General features: G+C 40.8%; 1 protein-coding gene across 5 annotated transcripts in view; it reads right to left on the bottom strand.

Moving 5' to 3' along the window:
* AKAP11 (A-kinase anchoring protein 11) overlaps nucleotides 1-13,978 on the bottom strand; it is a 55,453-nt gene extending 41,475 nt beyond the window's left edge. For 2 of the 5 annotated variants that reach the window (XM_036249831.1, XM_036249833.1), the window contains exon 1: nucleotides 13,945-13,978. The gene's annotated coding sequence lies outside the window, so the exon portion shown is untranslated. Of the gene's footprint in view, nucleotides 1-10,476; nucleotides 11,241-13,470; nucleotides 13,578-13,944 lie in introns of those variants that run through there. The other 3 variants (XM_036249829.1, XM_036249832.1, XM_036249830.1) reach the window with 2 other exon arrangements.
* Nucleotides 13,979-16,936: the final 2,958 nt, after the last annotated feature.

Genomic DNA, 16,936 nt, shown 5'->3' with positions numbered 1-16,936 from the left:
CAACAACAAAAAAATTTAATATAGAGAATATCACAAAAAGATTCCAGCCTTCTTGTCTCTCAAAAGTCATTCTATCCCTAAAGCAACTGTGAATGCTCTACACGTTCTTATTTCTTGGGCAGATAGGTTTGATAATATACAAATAAAAATGTGATATCTGAACATATCAAATTAAATTAGATAAACAAAAACAAGTTCTTCATACAGTAATCTTAACAGCATACCAATGACTAGAGTTAAAAAATAAATCTAAAGTCAATGATAAATAGCACTTAAAACACATGTATGCACACATGTACTCACACCCCTTGGGAGACCCTCTAAAACTAAGTCCTAACTTTTTTTTTTACCCTCACCCAAGGACATTTTTCCATTTTTTTGTTCAGACAGAGTGGAAGGGAGAGAGAGGAACAGAGAGAGAGAGAAACATCGATGTGAAAGGGACACATCGAGTGGCTGCCACCTGAACGACCAACCAGGGCCGGGGACAAACTGCAACCGAGGTACATGCCCTTAGCAGGAACCAAACCTGGGTCTCTCTGGACCACAGGCCGACGCTCTAACCGCTGAGCCAAACCAGCCAGGGCTAAGTCCTAACTTTTTATCAATGCTTTAATAAAATACTTTTGAGAGCTTAAATCTACTCAGCATTAACCACTCCATATCAACATCTGACCACAGTAACTTATTCATTCACTCAAAATGTACTTGCATTAGATGATATGGACAAAGGGGAGAACAAAGCAGAAAAATGTTTTATGATAGTAAAGGATGGCAATGGAAATTGAATTCTAAATCACTAAATAAAAATTTGAATAAATAAAGATTTAAGAAATGGTTAATAAGTTTCAATGAAACTGGTCTTATAAAGAATTACCTAATTGCCCTGGCCAGGTGGCTCAGTTCTGGTTGGTGCGTCATCCTATACACCAAAAGGTTACACAGGTTCAATTCCCAATCAGGGCACACACCTAGGTTTCGGGTTCAATGTTCGATCCCCCATCAGGGCATATTTAGGAGGCAACCAATAGATGTTTCTCTCTCACATTAATGTTTTTTCCTCTCTCCCTCTTTTCCTCAAAAAAAAAAAAAAAAAAAAAAAGTCAATGAACACATCCTCAGGTGAGGACTGAAGAAAAAAAAAAAGAATTACCTAGTTGAAATTTTAAAAACATGTGGTTATTAATATAAATATTATAAAGAGACTTATATGGAAAAACCAAACTTCAACCTAATGCCATCAGAACTGCCAAAAGCACACTCACCCTTGAGTGGAGTTCTAATTTTGTATTCTTATACTATAGAGGTAAAACTGAAGTGTGTGTGGGGGACACACCTTCCTTTACAGATTACTAGATTCTAATTTTTAGAAAAAGAATTATGATGATATACTATTCTGAATGAAGATAAATCCTAGTAGTCTCTCTAACAATGAAATCTGACCAATGACTGGGACTGAAGTAGGATTGTAAGAAAGGAAACAGAGGTCCCAAAAGCACAAGATAAAGAGCGATACACCAGGATTCAGAAAAGTAGCATTTGTGTTCCCGTTCTACCTCTCATTAGCTTTGTCTCCTCTGGGCAAACTGCAATATCTCTGGATCTGTTTCCTCGATACATACATAACCCAACTTACCCAGCAAGTTTATTGTGAGCATCAAATGGAAAATTTATAGGAGGTACTTTGGAAACCATAAAACATATGTCAGAGAAAAATTAAAATATTTATATATGAAGAAAAATGAAGAAGAGGGCCAAAATTATCAAAACAAGGTGTAAAGATTTATGTGGCCAAAGAAAATAATCCTTTTATTTGTCCCAGGCCAACTTACTCTCTTTTCTCTCCCAAAGAGTTCTCTTCAACTGCCAGAAACGCTTAGGGGCAAATGGACTTGCCTCAAATGTCACGTAGAGGTCAACACAAGGGTTACAGAAAAGCGAAACTCTCAAACTCAACTCCTGAGTAAACTGACACCACCTTTTTGGAGGGCAATTGTGAAATCCATGTCAAAACCCTGAAAATATTCCTACCCTATGACACACAATTCTACATCTGGGAATCATCAAAGGAAACAATGATTCTGGAGCATCTACGGTTCTAACTAAAGTTTATAAAGCACCAAGTGCTTTGCTGAGATATTACGTTAACATTTCATTTAATCCTTAGGACTGGCCGAGTAGTATTCCAATTACAATGAGAAAAACAGGCAAGGGGAAATTAAGCAATTCGTACCATCCCACACAGCAAGCAGTAGAGCTAAGACTCAAATCCAAATCTTCAAACTCTAACACCCAAGTTTGTAACCTCTCCTCTTAGTGTATAAAGGTCTGAAAAGCTGTTCATATCACACTTTATAATAGAGAAAAATAAGCACTCAAGATGCCAGAAAAAAAGAGAGTGACCGAATGACCTAGAGTGCATTCCTGAGATGTCAATGGCAGGTATTTAAAAACAATGCGGAAGGGCAGACAGGAGAGGCACACAAAGCATCTTTACTTTCTCTGACTCCTGAAAGGGTGGAGTTGAGAAAAGAGATGGGAAAAAGCAATTACCTTTGCAGCTGCTGACTAGAGTCAATATGAGCAAAGATTAAACACTAACTCACTGGAGGCTTCACCAGGAAAGAAACTGACCAATTATTCAGATGAGCTGCTCACCTGAAGGTGTGACACGCCATGTCCCACTGAGGAAGAAGAAAGAGTTGCATTGAGCTTGCGGAGGCCTGGGTGCTGAGATACATCCCAGATCTGACATCTCTAAGCTACCCCAGTTCAGTCTACCCACAATATTCCTGAATAGCAAACCTAGATAGAACACTCTTTTCAAAGCAAAATAGAATCCAATATGGGCCTCTACAGTTTTTTAAATAAATAAAACCAATATAAGACGGAATACACTAAAGAAAGAAAAAAAAATCCAGACAAATATCATGCCACCCAAAACTTAACATTTACTTCCAAGGTAGTAACTGAGAACTTATATTAATAAAAAAAAAAACAACTAAATTTCATTCCACATCTACACTTTGCTTCACTCATTGAAGAAAAACACATTTACTGAACCCTACCCCATTACTTTGTGTTTAACATTAAAAATATGTAAAACAGGCCTGGCCGGTTTGGCTCAGCAGTTACAGCATCAGCCTGCAGACCAAGGGGTAATGGGTTCGATTTCCGGTCAAGGGTAGTATCTGGGTTGCAGGTTTAATCCCCGGCCCAGGTTAATATGACTCTCTCATCAATGTTTCTCTCTCTCTCTCTCTTCCCCTCCCTCCCCTCCACTCTACCTAAAGATTAATGAAAAAATATCCTGGGTGAGGATTAACAAAAAAATAAAAATAAGTAGCCCTGGTCGGTTTGGCTCAGCGGTTGGAGCGTCGGCCTGTGGACCAGAGAGTCCCGGGTTCGGTTCACCCTAAGTGCACTCACCAAAAAATATAAATATAAATAAATAAAGTAAGACATTATCCCACAAAGAAAAAAAAAATCTATCAGAGATTATCTGTGCAACGGCCCATAAAAGTGAATCCAACATGAGATTAAGTGACTTGCACTTCTGGTAAAGAAAAATAAAAAATCACTTTTGGAAATGATGCAAACACAGATGGGGGAAAGAGTAACAGAGTAAGGTTTCTTTACCATTTTATATAATTAGAAAGGATACAGTTTTAATTTTTTTTTTATCCTCACCAGAGGACATTTTTGCATTTATCTTCAGATAGAACGGGAAGGGGGGGAGAGAGAGAGAAACATCGATGTGCAAGAGACACATTGACTGGTTGCCACCCACACAACCCCAATCAGGGCCGGGCACAAACTGCAACCAAGGTACGTGCCCTTAGCGGGAACCGAACCCGGGGCTCTCTGATCTGTAGGCCGACACCACTGGGCCAAACCAGCCAGGGCAAAAGGATGCAGTTTTATTTATTTATTTAATTTTTTTTTATCCTCACCCGAGAACATTTTTCCATTTTTTATTCAAATAGAGGGGGAGGGGGAGGGGGAGAGAGAGGAAGAGTGAGAGAGAAACATCGACGAGAAAGAGACACATCGAGTGGCTGCCACCCGCACGACCAACCAGGGCCAAGGACAAACTGCAACCGAGGTACGTGCCCTTAGCGGGTCTCTGTGAACCACAGGTTGATGCTCTAACCGCTGGGCCAAACCGGCCAGGACAAGGATGCAGTTTTAGACAGATTTCACAAGAGGAGCAAAAATACAGTATTTCCCCTAGGACACCTTTGTGTTATAATAATCAACTTTTCACTTCATGCTTTTTTGCTTTGTGGCCTATTCTGGGTGAAAAAAACAACAGTCCTAAACAGGAAAACACTAAGTGTGTTTCTCTATAGTCGAAGAAATGAAAGTGAACCTAGATCATTTTTTAAAAAGCAGATCAGAGACAAGAAAATACAGATGGACAAGGCAAATAAGTCAAAAGTGAGCTGCCAGAGCTCAGGAAAGACAAAGGATATACAGTGATACCTCGGTTCTCGAACATAATTCGTTCCAGGAGGACGGTCGAGAACCAAATTGTTCGAGAACCGAAGCAATGAAACCCAATAGGAAATAATGGAAACTGGATTAATTCGTTCCAAGCCCCAGAAAATGCCTATTTACTGGCCTAATTTGTATATAATATGTAGAAAAACATAAGTCTCAACAAGAAATAAAAGTGTACAGTATGTCTAAGGGTTAAATTCAGTGTAAAGCGTGACTCTCTCCACAAAGCGTGACTCTCTCTCTGCACTCACACTGATGCCGCAAGCAAGGCGCGCTGGGCCGAATGAACGCCATTCGGCTCAACTCGGCTCATCTCGGAAGTTCGAGTTCCAAATATTTGTTCGGATTCCGAGACAAAAGTTTCTCGAATCTCCTGGTCGAATACCGATTTGGTCGAAATCCGAGGCGTTCGAGAACCGAGGTATCACTGTAAAAACAATACTATGAAATACCTTAGAAACAGCAAAAACGCAGAACAGATATTGCCAGAAACACTGGAACACCAAGGAAGTTTAAGAACTATCATAGAGCCCGGCCAGTGTGGCTCAGTGGTTGAGTGTCAACACATGCACCAAGAGGTCGCTACTTGGATTCTCAGTCAGGGCACATGCCCAGGTTGTGGGCCAAATCCCCAGCAGGGGACATGCAGGAGGCAGCCAATCAATGTTCTCTCATCGATGTTTCTCTCTTCCGCTCCCTTCCTCTCCCTAAAATCAACAAAGGAGGAAAAAAAAAAAAAAGGAACCATCAGAATGCAAAAGAAAACATGAAAGCAATTAAAGAAACAACTATAAAGGATACAGAAAAGAGAGATATAGAACACTTTGAACCAATTATACCTGTTCTTTGATCCTGTGACTTCATGTCTTATCCTACATATATACTCACAAAAATTCACAAAGATATATATGAAAGAATATTTATTAAAACAAGATAAAACCCTAAAAATAATTTAGAAGTCCACCAATTAAAGTAAATTATAATGTATTCATATGACTATTACCCAGCTGTTGGAAAGTTAGATCAATACGTACTGGTACGACAGCATGTCCATAAAACATTAATGGAAAAAACAAGTTACAGAACACTGTAGTGTGCTCTCTACTGTTGATTTAAAAAAAATTACAGACACATCTCTGACGCATCCATGTGTGCATTTGCACATACCTACGAGATATGACAGATACAGACTAAATTCATGATAGTGACCACTCATGACAACTAAGTTTTTGTTTTAATATTATAAAAGGTCATATAATATGGGAAGATGATAGATTATTAAGTAAAATAAGGCAGGTTCCACATGTTCACATTATTCCCATTTTGTGTAAAATCTTTAATACTACATGTGTGTTTTTATGTGCAATATAAAAGAGAACATATACTAGATGGGTATAAACATTGGTTTTATCTGGGCAGATGCAATATTGTGTGTTTTATTTTTCTGTATGTACAAACATTCTTTTATAATAATAAAAAAATTTTTCCCAAGTCTTTCTTCCTCTCCTCTGGCCTAAGAAATGTTCAAGAGAGCATCATCTATTTCTTGGCCTTTTTATAGCAAGATTTAAGCCACGTGGTCTGAAACACCTTCCTAGTCTTCCATCAACAACACTGTCCTATCTTGACTCCCTTCCTATTGCACTGGTTTTCATACTTCAGTACACACAAGGACCAGCTTATTTCTAACATCTTCCCCTACCCACCCACCCCCACCCAAAAGATTCAGATTCAGGTCTACATGGGAACCAGAAATCTTTATTTTTAACAAGTATCCTATTATTCCTGATTGAAAAACAATTATATGTCTCTCTAGTCATTACATTAGTCACCTTTCCTAAATCCTTTCACAATTTGTTACTCAAATACCAGTATTTTCTAACTTCCAATCTTGTCCTCTTTGGTATTCATTCTATTTAGTTTTCCAAGGATATCTTATCTCTACCATTGGTTTTTACTATGCAAGTAATTCCCTAATATGTATGTATATCTTCAGAACACTTCTTGCACTTTAGTTTCAGTTCCTTATGTTCAATTTTCTGTTAGGTACTTCTGACTAAATATGCCAATTACTCCAAAATTAGTATATTCAAAAACCGAATCAAATTTTCTCTCTAAACAATCACCACCTGCATTTTCTGAGTCAGTAAACCAATTGAGCCAGTAAGCCAAGCTAGAAACCAACCTTTCCCTCAATCCCTACAGACTACCACATCTAGTAAACACTAAGTCCTGACGCTCCTCCACCTCACTGTCCCTCAGATCTACCCTTTCTTGCATCAGCTGCACTGCTGTCTCTTCATGCATCAGTTCAAGGGCTCCCTCCCTGAGGAAGGCTTGGCTCATTTCCTTGCCCAAACAGTAGCCACCATCATGCTCCCAAAGTGGTCCATTCTCTACCCCTCTGGTGCCACTGCTTGCATGCTTCCCTCTTAGTTTGAAGTCCTTGAGGACAAGTGTTTTAGTAGATACGCATTCTAACACAGTAACCATTCAAACATCTGCTCAATTAATAGTAAACCATCTTAAAGGGCAAAGTATTCTTTTAAATTTTTAAATGGATACATTTAATGTATTTAAGAAAATACAATTAAGACTTTACAATAATTTCTAATTTTATAATACTTGGAAAATATTTACAATAAATACTCCAGTATACATTCTGAGAAATCCCAAATGGCCAAGTGTTAAAAATTAATATTCTGTTGAATGTAACTACAACAAAACAAGATAAAATATATAGAACATCTGTTTTTCAAACATTAGACAGCAAGCAATGCGGGACTAGATCTGGCTACTTCCAAGTCACAACACAAGGAGAGGAAAGCCAAACAGTCTGGCAGTCTCGCCTAGCGCAGAGACGGAGATCAGAGTTTGGGGAGGCCAAGGTGTCTAGAATTTGTAGGACAGAGCAGTGGAGGGAGAGCTCAGAAAGAGTGAGAGCTTTAGAAATGTGCAGATGAGTACCTCTAGAGTCCTTGGCTCAATACTGACCTGTGCCAAGTAACTGAGGTTGGGAAAATAACTACCAAAGATCAGTAGGCCCAACAATACCTGAAGTCAGACAGGCCTTGGAATAATTTGCACTCTCACCAACCAGAGTGAAAAAACTTTGCAATATATTGGGCAATGGATGAACTTCTCCGGAACAAATTGTGTTACTTGGGGGACTAAGTCAGCAGTACACTAAATGCTGTTTGGGACCTACCCTAACTAACAAAGCTTTACCCTAACTATGGACCCCAACTAGATCCAACACTCAGGAATACAACAAAATCAAGCAAGCAACAGCATGAAACTTACTGCCTGGCATGCAATAAAAAATTACCAGGTATGCAAAGGAGGAGAAAAATCTGATCCATATCCAGGAGAAAAAAGTCAATAGAATAAGTGTATACCAGAAATGACAGAATGATGGAATGAACAGAAAAGACATTAAAACTATACTATACATGTGTTCCATATATTGAATAGAAAGAGAAAAACATGATCATAAGGAGAGAAATACAAGATTTAAGAGACCCCAATTAAAATTCTAGAGATGAGCCCTGGCTGGTTTGGCTCAGCGGTTAGAGCGTCGGCCTGCGGTCCAGAGAGACCCAGGTTCAGTTCCTGCTGGGGATAAGTATCTCGGCTGCAGTGTGTCCCCAGACCTGGTTGGGTGGTGCAGGTGGCAGCCACTCAATGTGTACCTTTCACGTAGATGTTTCTCTTTCTTCCTCTCTCTCCCTCCTACTCTATCTGAACAAAAAATGAAAGAGTGTCCTCGGGTGAGGATAAAAAAAATAAAATAAAATTCTAGAGATGAGAAAATATACTAAATGAAAAACACACTGGATGCAATTAACATAAGACTAAACACAGCAATAGACACTATCCAAAATGAAGCAGAGAGAGAAGAAACAAACACAAACAACAATAACAAAAAAAGTATCAGTGAGTCACTCCAACTGTTAATTGCAGTTCCAAAGGGGGGGAGGAGACAAAATAACACAGAATTTCCCAAATTTGATGAAAACCCATCAAATGACTGATCCTAGGAAGATCAATAAACCCTAAGAAGAATAAACATAAATAAAACCACACCAACACACATCATTATTAAATTGCTGAAAACCAGTGATAAAGAGGAAAATTTTAAAAGCAACCAACGGAAAAAAGTACACATTACATACAGAGAAACAAGGAAGAACAGAAGACTTATCACGAACTATGTAAGCCATAAAATAAGACAAAAGAGCAGTATCAGTAAAGTAATGAAAGGGAAAAAATGTCAACTTGATAAAAATACCCATACACAAAGAAAATATCTTTCAAAATTAAGGCAAAATAAATTTATTCAAACTAAAAAATGTTGTGAGAATTCATCACCAGAACCATCATCAGAATACACAACTGTTCAAAGAAATTCTTCAGACAAAAGAAAATACCAGATGAAAATTTGGAACTAAATGAAGGAATACAGTGCCCAAAATGGTAAATATGACGGTAATATAAAAGATATTTTCTCCTTTTTTAAAATCCCCTTTAAAAATAAATAATTAAGCCCGGTCAGTGTGGCTCAGCGGTTGAGCATCAACCCATGAACCAAGAGGTCGCTGGCTGGATACCTGGTCAGGGCACATGCCCAGGTTGTGGGCCCAATCCCCAGTTGGGAGCATGCAAGAGGCAGCCAATCAATGTTCTCTCTCATCGATGTTTCTATCTCTCTCTCCCTCTCCCTTCCTCCCTCTCTCTAAAAAATCAATAAAAACATACTTTAAAAAATATTCAAATAATAATATAAAATAAATTTTAAAAGTATTTAAATCTTGAGGCTATGCTTTCAATATGAATATGCTGCCTAGAAGTTGAAATCATGTTGTTAATCTTATACAGAACCCCCATCTACAAGCTTATTTTTAACCAAAAACTATGTTCAGAATTTTAAGTGAAGAATACATTTATCTTTATCAGTGGCATCTGTGACTCCATGACTTAAAGATTATACTGCTAAAAAGGCATTTAAGCAGCTCTTGCAAATAGTAATGAGGCTCTACCCTAAGCTGGCAGTAGCAGGAAGAATGCATAGATCTGCTTTGCAGATGGTCCAGTGCTTGGCACATAAGAGGCATCCTATAAGCCCCTGCAGAACCCATTAACTGACAAGATGTAAAAGACATTTAAAAAGAGTGTGAAAGATAATTTTAAGGTTAGGGAGCTAGAAGAAAAGTGGCACCTTTGCCAATTTTAGGGTAAATGGATAGTGTTTGATGTCAATATAACACTCAAAAAGCACCTTAACAATACACATTTTGTTGGAGTGGTCAGAGGCAGAAATGTTACTCTAGGAATCACCTGCATATACGGAGCCTGAAAGCTGATCCTGGAGACTGGGAAAGAACAGAGGATCAAGAGAGAATCCAAGGGGACAAGAAAGAGTTGCTGGGCAGGTAAACAAAGAACCACAAATAAGCAGCAGTCTGAAAAGCAGGTGAGGTCGATTTAGAAGAATTCAGGGTCATTAAAGCCTAGAAATCATTTTAAGTATGAAGTAATCATCACTAGACTTCTCAACTCCTGAGGTCGGAAATGATCTTCTTTTATCTCTGAATACTGTAGAAGTACCTGCCAGAGTATGCACTCAGTAATAATCATGCATCCTTACACTGTGCCAGCCAGGCACTGTTTAAATGCTATTAAAGAGAATTCATATTTCTCAAACAGAAGTCGTTGTTATCATATGCATTTTACATATAAGGAAAGTGAGGCACAGAACAGTTACACAATTTGCCCAAATTCACACAACCTAGAAGAATCTGTGCTGAAAGACAACATAGCTTAAAGCAAATTCAATGAAATACTAGGGGGAAAACCCAAAACTGCAGGACATTAAGTACACCAGTGGTACCCTTCATTTCCCCCCTGCCCACATCCCTTTCTTAGAGAACTTTAAGTATCCAGTCTAAAAAAAATACAAACTGTAATACCCACCTAAGTCTCCTCTCCATCCATTTTCCCGTTCCCATCTTCTCTCAACCTCAGCCAACTGGACTGGAAGTGGGTACCTAACCAATCGAATTCTCTCTTCAGAAATTCAGAATTAAGACACAGAGGTATTTGTTGAGAACCATACTGCAATATCAAAGTGAATCTGGTGTTGGCCCCATGACAAATCAAAGTTTCATGCAGACTAAAGTTATGAGGAAGCAGAAACCAAAAGCTTTAAAGAGAGGGACAATCTGAAAAAAACTGGAACAGACATAACAGAGTAGCAGAGACATAAGACCATGTTTCCCAGAGGAAAACTGGAAGACTAACCCCCTGAAGATTTGCTGGTTCCCAGGACACTGAGCTGAAGTGGACCGCATGCAATAGACTTCAGAGGCAGTCCTCCAATTGTCTGACAAACACCTTTTTTAAGTAAGTTAATTCAAATGGGGTTTTGTTCCTCGAAACCAAATAATCCTCAAGCCATTAAAAGACGTCAGAGAAAAAAACATAAGTAGGCCACTACTATGTGCTTCACAATAACTTTTTGAGGTATGTTAACTCTTTTCAGGACAAGAAAAAAGAGGCTCAGCAATATTAACAGATCTGCCAGATTCCAAAACCCAAACTCTTTATACCTCATTTTTCCTCAAGTAAACATCCTCTCTGTATCGGGCCACTACATCATTTATTTCTTCCCATGAAACATTCTCAGATTAATCCAAAAATGTTAACTTTTCTCCTTTTATCCTGCCAAGTTCTAATCTGTATACAGAGTAGGGCAAAAGTAGGTTTACATTTGTAAGTAGTTTATTCTTGTATTATTATTTATTATTGTAATATTTTCCATGCGAACGACTGTAAACCTACTTTTGCCCCACGATGTATTTCAAATGCTTTAACTTCTAGTAAATATGTTAAAATAAAGTGAACTTTTATATATAAAGATGGCATAATGAGCACATATGTACCTGTTTGGTCTGTTTTTAAACTGATAAAGTATTTTTCTTTCCTTTCCCCATGGCACCAGTTTATACACCCTTAACTCAAGCTGGTATCTTTTCCTAACCTGCCACCACACCTTGTTCCCTCCAAGTGGCTGATTTTATTACTAAAAGGCAGACTTGACAGAAAAAGAACTCAGCTTACTTAAATAATTATCCCACCCAAAGTTACTTCAATTACCTTTCAACAGCAGGACAAAACTAATACTTACCACCTAAAAGCTCAAAACCCTTGCCAAAGACCAGAAAACAAAAAGTTTCTGTTCCTGAATATCAGTTTGCCAATATGGAACGGGAGGGAAATTTTTTAATATAGATGGGTCTCTTTTTCCCATTCTCAAAATGACATTTCTTAAGTTTTTCAAATTTTCTCCAAGTATAGATAGAACTCCACTGACTATAAGTGAAAACTTCGCTAAAAATGAGCAATAATGTATCATCTGACTGGGTTTAATTTCCTTTTCCAGAAGCTAAATTCCTATACAGATAAAACGTACTATCCTTCCAGCCTCTATAGGCAAAGGACTTCTTCAGCTTCTAGACTTATCCAAGGATCTCAGAAGCTAGAGAATTTCTCACTGTGATTCAGGGTCTTTAGACAAGTACCATATCCTCAGCAACTGGGACATATCATTAGTCCTTATCAAGAATGCAATTATGTGGGTACATACACTAATCACTAGTTACCAGTTCAGTTTGGGAACCCATTTGTTCCACTGCCCTGCATTCTTTGATCTCCCATACACTGCTCTGTTACAGCTACAAAGTGAAATGCACGAACAACCCTTGTCTAAGTGTTTCTAGAAGGAACATGATAAGTATGAAAACCAGGGTATTACTTGAAAATGTTAACAATATTTAAAGACTCATTAAATTGCACGATTTTAAATGTCACTAATCATGCAGAGAACTGTGCTTTCATTTACTCTAAAATGGTAAATAAGACGTTAAAACCATCTTTGCATTATCGAGTACCTGTTATTTTCTGAATACTTCCACGCATATCAAAATCAGTATCAATCACTATAACATCCCTAACAAGGTGGGAAGAAACTAAGGAAAGCTTGCATGTTTTGCAAGGGGGCTGAATAATTACAAAGCTGAGAAGAGAACCGGGATTTTTAACTCGCCTTTGCACTAAGGCCATTAGATGTCTCAGCAGTGTTTCTCATCCTGAAATTTCCTTACCATTTTAAGCTAAATCGCCTTCAGTTTAATAAGGCTTTGAGAGGACAGGGAAAGCAGAAGAAAAGGACTGTTACCAAGTCATACCACGGTGGTGGTTTAGATTCTATTCCCATAGTCATTCTGTCAACGTTTTTCATACTTTGGTCATATCTGTTTCTTTATAAAGGAGCTCAGGAGCCTAGAATAATAGACGTATACTCAAGCCATTCGGAATACGGATGGCCAGCATTTACGCCACTAACAGCCTTAGAGAAAATCTGCCAGAAAACAGAAACGCCGGCAGTCTGAGGAGCCGCTTGCCGCCTTCCATCTCGGTCACAGGCTTGGGTTGCGCCTTGTTCCGGGGCTCTAGGGTTCTGACAGTGAAGGATGCTCCTGTTCGGCGACAAAGTGCAATGACCTCCGCCTGCTGCACACTCTCCGGTGCGCGCACCACAAACTAAGCTCACGCCCCATCACGCACCGAGGGAACACGGCCCTGAGCCCACCCTGGGGATGGAAACGGAACTTGTCAGTCGAAGGACTGCAGCTCCGCGCCACTCTGGACCCCAGGAAGGCTCTTCTCCAGCCGCTGGACAACCCCTCCCCCTCGGCCGGTGCCTGGGGCTTCCTTCCTCCGCCCCGCTCCTCCCGCCCTCCTCCCACCGCCCAACGAAAGCGCAGCGCCGAGCAGCCCCGAAGTCAGAGCGAGGACAGCGGGCAGGCGGAGGGCTGGGGCGCCGGAACTGGGCCGCTCCATCCATCGGGCCGCACACCCCGCCGCCACCGGCAGCGCACGCCACGAGCGGACCCGCACTCGGCTCACCTGAGAACCGCAGCCCCCGCAGCTCACAGGCATATCACCAGCCCCAAACGACCGGTCACGAGAGCTGCAGAGCAGGCGGGCACCCCTCCCGCACTGGCCCCCAGCCCTCCCCCCTCCCCGCCCCGTGGCCCGCCCCCGCCCTGCCCACCCGGCTTCCGCAGCCGCAGCTCCAGCCCGCAACACCACCTAACCCCCACGCCTCCCACTCACTCTCGCGAGAGGGTGGCGCGCCTCTCGCGAGAAGAACCCTGTGACCAAGCCCGCGCAAATGTGGGCGGCCTTTTAAAAAAGCAAAAAATAAAAAGGAAAAACCTTCCCACGTGCTCCTCAGCAGCAAGCGGAGCGGGCCTTCGCCTCACGTGACCTGGAGGCGGCCTCTCCATTGGCCAGAATCCGCACAGCCCTGGGAGCTTTAAACTCGAGGCTGACCTACGAACCTGCGGCGAACGTCTTGCGCGCTTCCTGATCCGTTACCTTGGAAACCGTTTAACCCTTTCCTCTGGCAAAATACCGAAGTCTTGGCTTGTTCAGTCGGTTTGGTTTCAGGCCCTGCCTCCTTCCCTTGGACCCCTTGGTCTTACCGCCTGGGGTCAGCTGGACTCCTTCGTCACAAGCTGGCTTTGCTACCTTCTGATTGCGGGGCCCTTTCCAGAGCAGCCGCCCCACCAGCTCTGGCCGCTCAAGCAAGGCTCATCCTTTCGGGGGTGGCTCCGCCCCTTCTCAGCATCTCTAGGGAGGACCACTCACCCGCACAGGGCCGGCAGCCCCATCCGAACCTCAGCAATTAGCATCCAGGAATGCCCGGGCCCTAGCGCTCACGCTGCCGCCTTCGCGCGGTCCGGAATCGGGAAGTAGAAGCACCGGTCACGGAGAAAGCAAGCCCGAAAAGCTAGTGGAGGATTATTTCCACTTAGACTCCGAAGGGCTAGTCCAGTCAAGTTGCAGTCTCCCTAAGGGCATCTGTCCCTCAAGGGTGGAAATACCAGATCGATGAGAAAGACATTTATAAGAGCTCATTAGGAGTTTCGTGCCCTGTTTGGGAGACAGAAATGAAAGAGTGCATTCATATGTGCATTTCTTCAACAAATGTTTGTTGAGCTGCAGGTGTTAGGCATTACTCCGGGCTGTCGGCTGTCGAATGAGCGCGATGAAGACAAGAAAGGCTCGAGTCTAGGGAGCTTACAGGGGAAGGAGAGAGGAAGAAATGAGAAAACAGTGTCTGTTGGTGTTAAGCTCTATACAAAGAGAATACCATAAATGATGTGATAGTGATTCAGGGGTGACCCTTTTGAGGAGGAGACACTTAAATAGTGATTTGTGTAACAAATACCAGAGGAAAGAATATTCCAGGCAAAGTAAACCACTAATTCAAAGGCCCTAAAGTGGGTTTGAGGAGAAAGTAAGAAGAAATAAACTTGGCGAAGTAAACAAACATGGACCAGATCCTGTAGCTTCTGTAAGCCAAGAAAGGAATGGGAAGTTATTCTAAGTACAGAGGAAAGCATTAGAGAATTTTAAATAAGGGAGAGACACTTGTGGTTTACTTCATTATTTTTTGTTATTAATCCTCACCCAAGGATATTTTTTCCATTGATTTTTAGAGAAAGTAGAGGGAAGGAAGGAAGGAAGGAAGGAAGGAAGGAAGGAAGGAAGGAAGGAAGGAAGGAGAGAGCGAGGGAGAGAGAAACATCAAATGTGTCCTTTGGATGCCTCCCGCAATGCCCAGGACAGGAGCTGGGGACTGAACCTGCCATCTAGGTACACTGGGAATCCAAATGAGACCCTTCAGCACACAGGCCAATTCTCTAACTGCTGAGCCACACGGGCCAGGCCCCTATGGTTTACTTTAAAAGAAAGAAAAAAAAATGGTGTTGCTCAGCACTTAGAGTGTTGGCTCCTGAACTGAAGGCTCATGGGTTTAATTCCCAGCCAAGAACACGTATCTGGGTTGCAGGTTCAATCCTGGTCCCAGTCGGGGTCCTGGAGGAAGCAACCAATCTATGTGTCTCTCTTTCCCTCCTTCCCTCCCTTCCACCCTATATTTAAAAATCAATGGCAAAAGATCCTTGGGTGAGGATTAACAGCAACAAAATAATAATAATAAGATTTTCCCGCAGAAAATGGATCTTAAGAAGGCCACAGAGAAAGCAAGGAGATTAGGTGATTTGTAGTCCATATGAGACACAATCCTGAAAGACTTAATGTCCTAGACATTCCTCTTCTAAAATCCATTAAGTCAAAGCCCTAGCCGTTTGCTGCCTTTTGTTAAAAACATCTGGACAAATTTTCAGTTACTGTTATTTAATTATAATAGGAGAAATAAATGGGATTTTGCTGTTATTATTTGGGAAAGCGAATGGCCCGAAAGAAAAGTCACTTTCGATTTCTTTTCACCTCTATTTGCACCACAGGTATAAGCACCTCTTCTATTCAGTGCTAAGAAAAAGCAATATAAAGTGATGTTCAATGAAGATATTTATTCTGAAGTATAAGACTTGAAAAGATAGAGGTTGAAGGCTGGAAAATGAGGATGTTTTACTAAAACAAATCAGGAGAGTTGAGTTCCAACTGGAAAACTTCTCAGTACCTGGTGAGGCATCCAAATCAAGGTACCTTATCATCCTTGAGTCTCAGCTTCCTCATACATAAAACAAGATGCAATTTAACCAGCCCACACCCAATTGGTTAAGCCTGAATTACACTTCAGCATACAGTCAGATGAAAGCCGGAAGGGGAAATGAAATGAATTTTTATAAAAACCTAAGAGTCAACAGCACAAGTCAAATGAAATTGAACACACACACCAGCTGAGAACTGTGAGACTGATTAATACAGATACCAGGAATGCTTCCCTAAGAAACCTTGGCCTCCTCAGAATGTGAAAGCAGAAGCATTGCCACCTGCTGAACCTCATATTCCATTTCCCTATAACTATTTTGAACCTATGATGTATTTAATAAATAATGATTCACATGTTCCTAATCAAGATAGAAAAAACAGAAAATAAATGTTTAAAAGGCAATATCTTAAAGGTTAGTGAGCAATTTTAATGAAAATAAGATTTTAATCCGAAGGGCATGGCTCAGTGGTTGAGCATCTACCCATGCACCCAGAGGTCACTGGTTCAGTTCCCGGTCAGGGCACATGCCCAGGTTGTGGGCCCAATCCCCAGTGGGGGGCATGCAGGAGGCAGACAATCGATGTTCTCTCTCATCGATGTTTGTATCTCTCTCCTCCGCTCTCTAAAATCAATAAAGAAAAATTAAAAATAAAATAAGATTTTAAGAAACCTTATAGGGTTAGTTTTTAAAAGGAAAGTGCTGAAAAAAGAAAGAAAAGATCTTATTTTAACAAATTAAGAGCATTCTTGTAAAATGCTTAAAGAATTGAGCACTCTGGTACCTTTTGCAGTCTTCATAATGATGAACTGGAACAGCTGCTTGGTACTGCTAATTTAGATGAACAA

Source organism: Molossus molossus, unplaced genomic scaffold (genome assembly GCF_014108415.1).
Source record: "Molossus molossus isolate mMolMol1 unplaced genomic scaffold, mMolMol1.p scaffold_m16_p_9, whole genome shotgun sequence".
Classification (NCBI taxonomy): Eukaryota; Metazoa; Chordata; class Mammalia; order Chiroptera; family Molossidae; genus Molossus; species Molossus molossus.
This window is presented reverse-complemented; position numbering and strand designations above follow the sequence as displayed.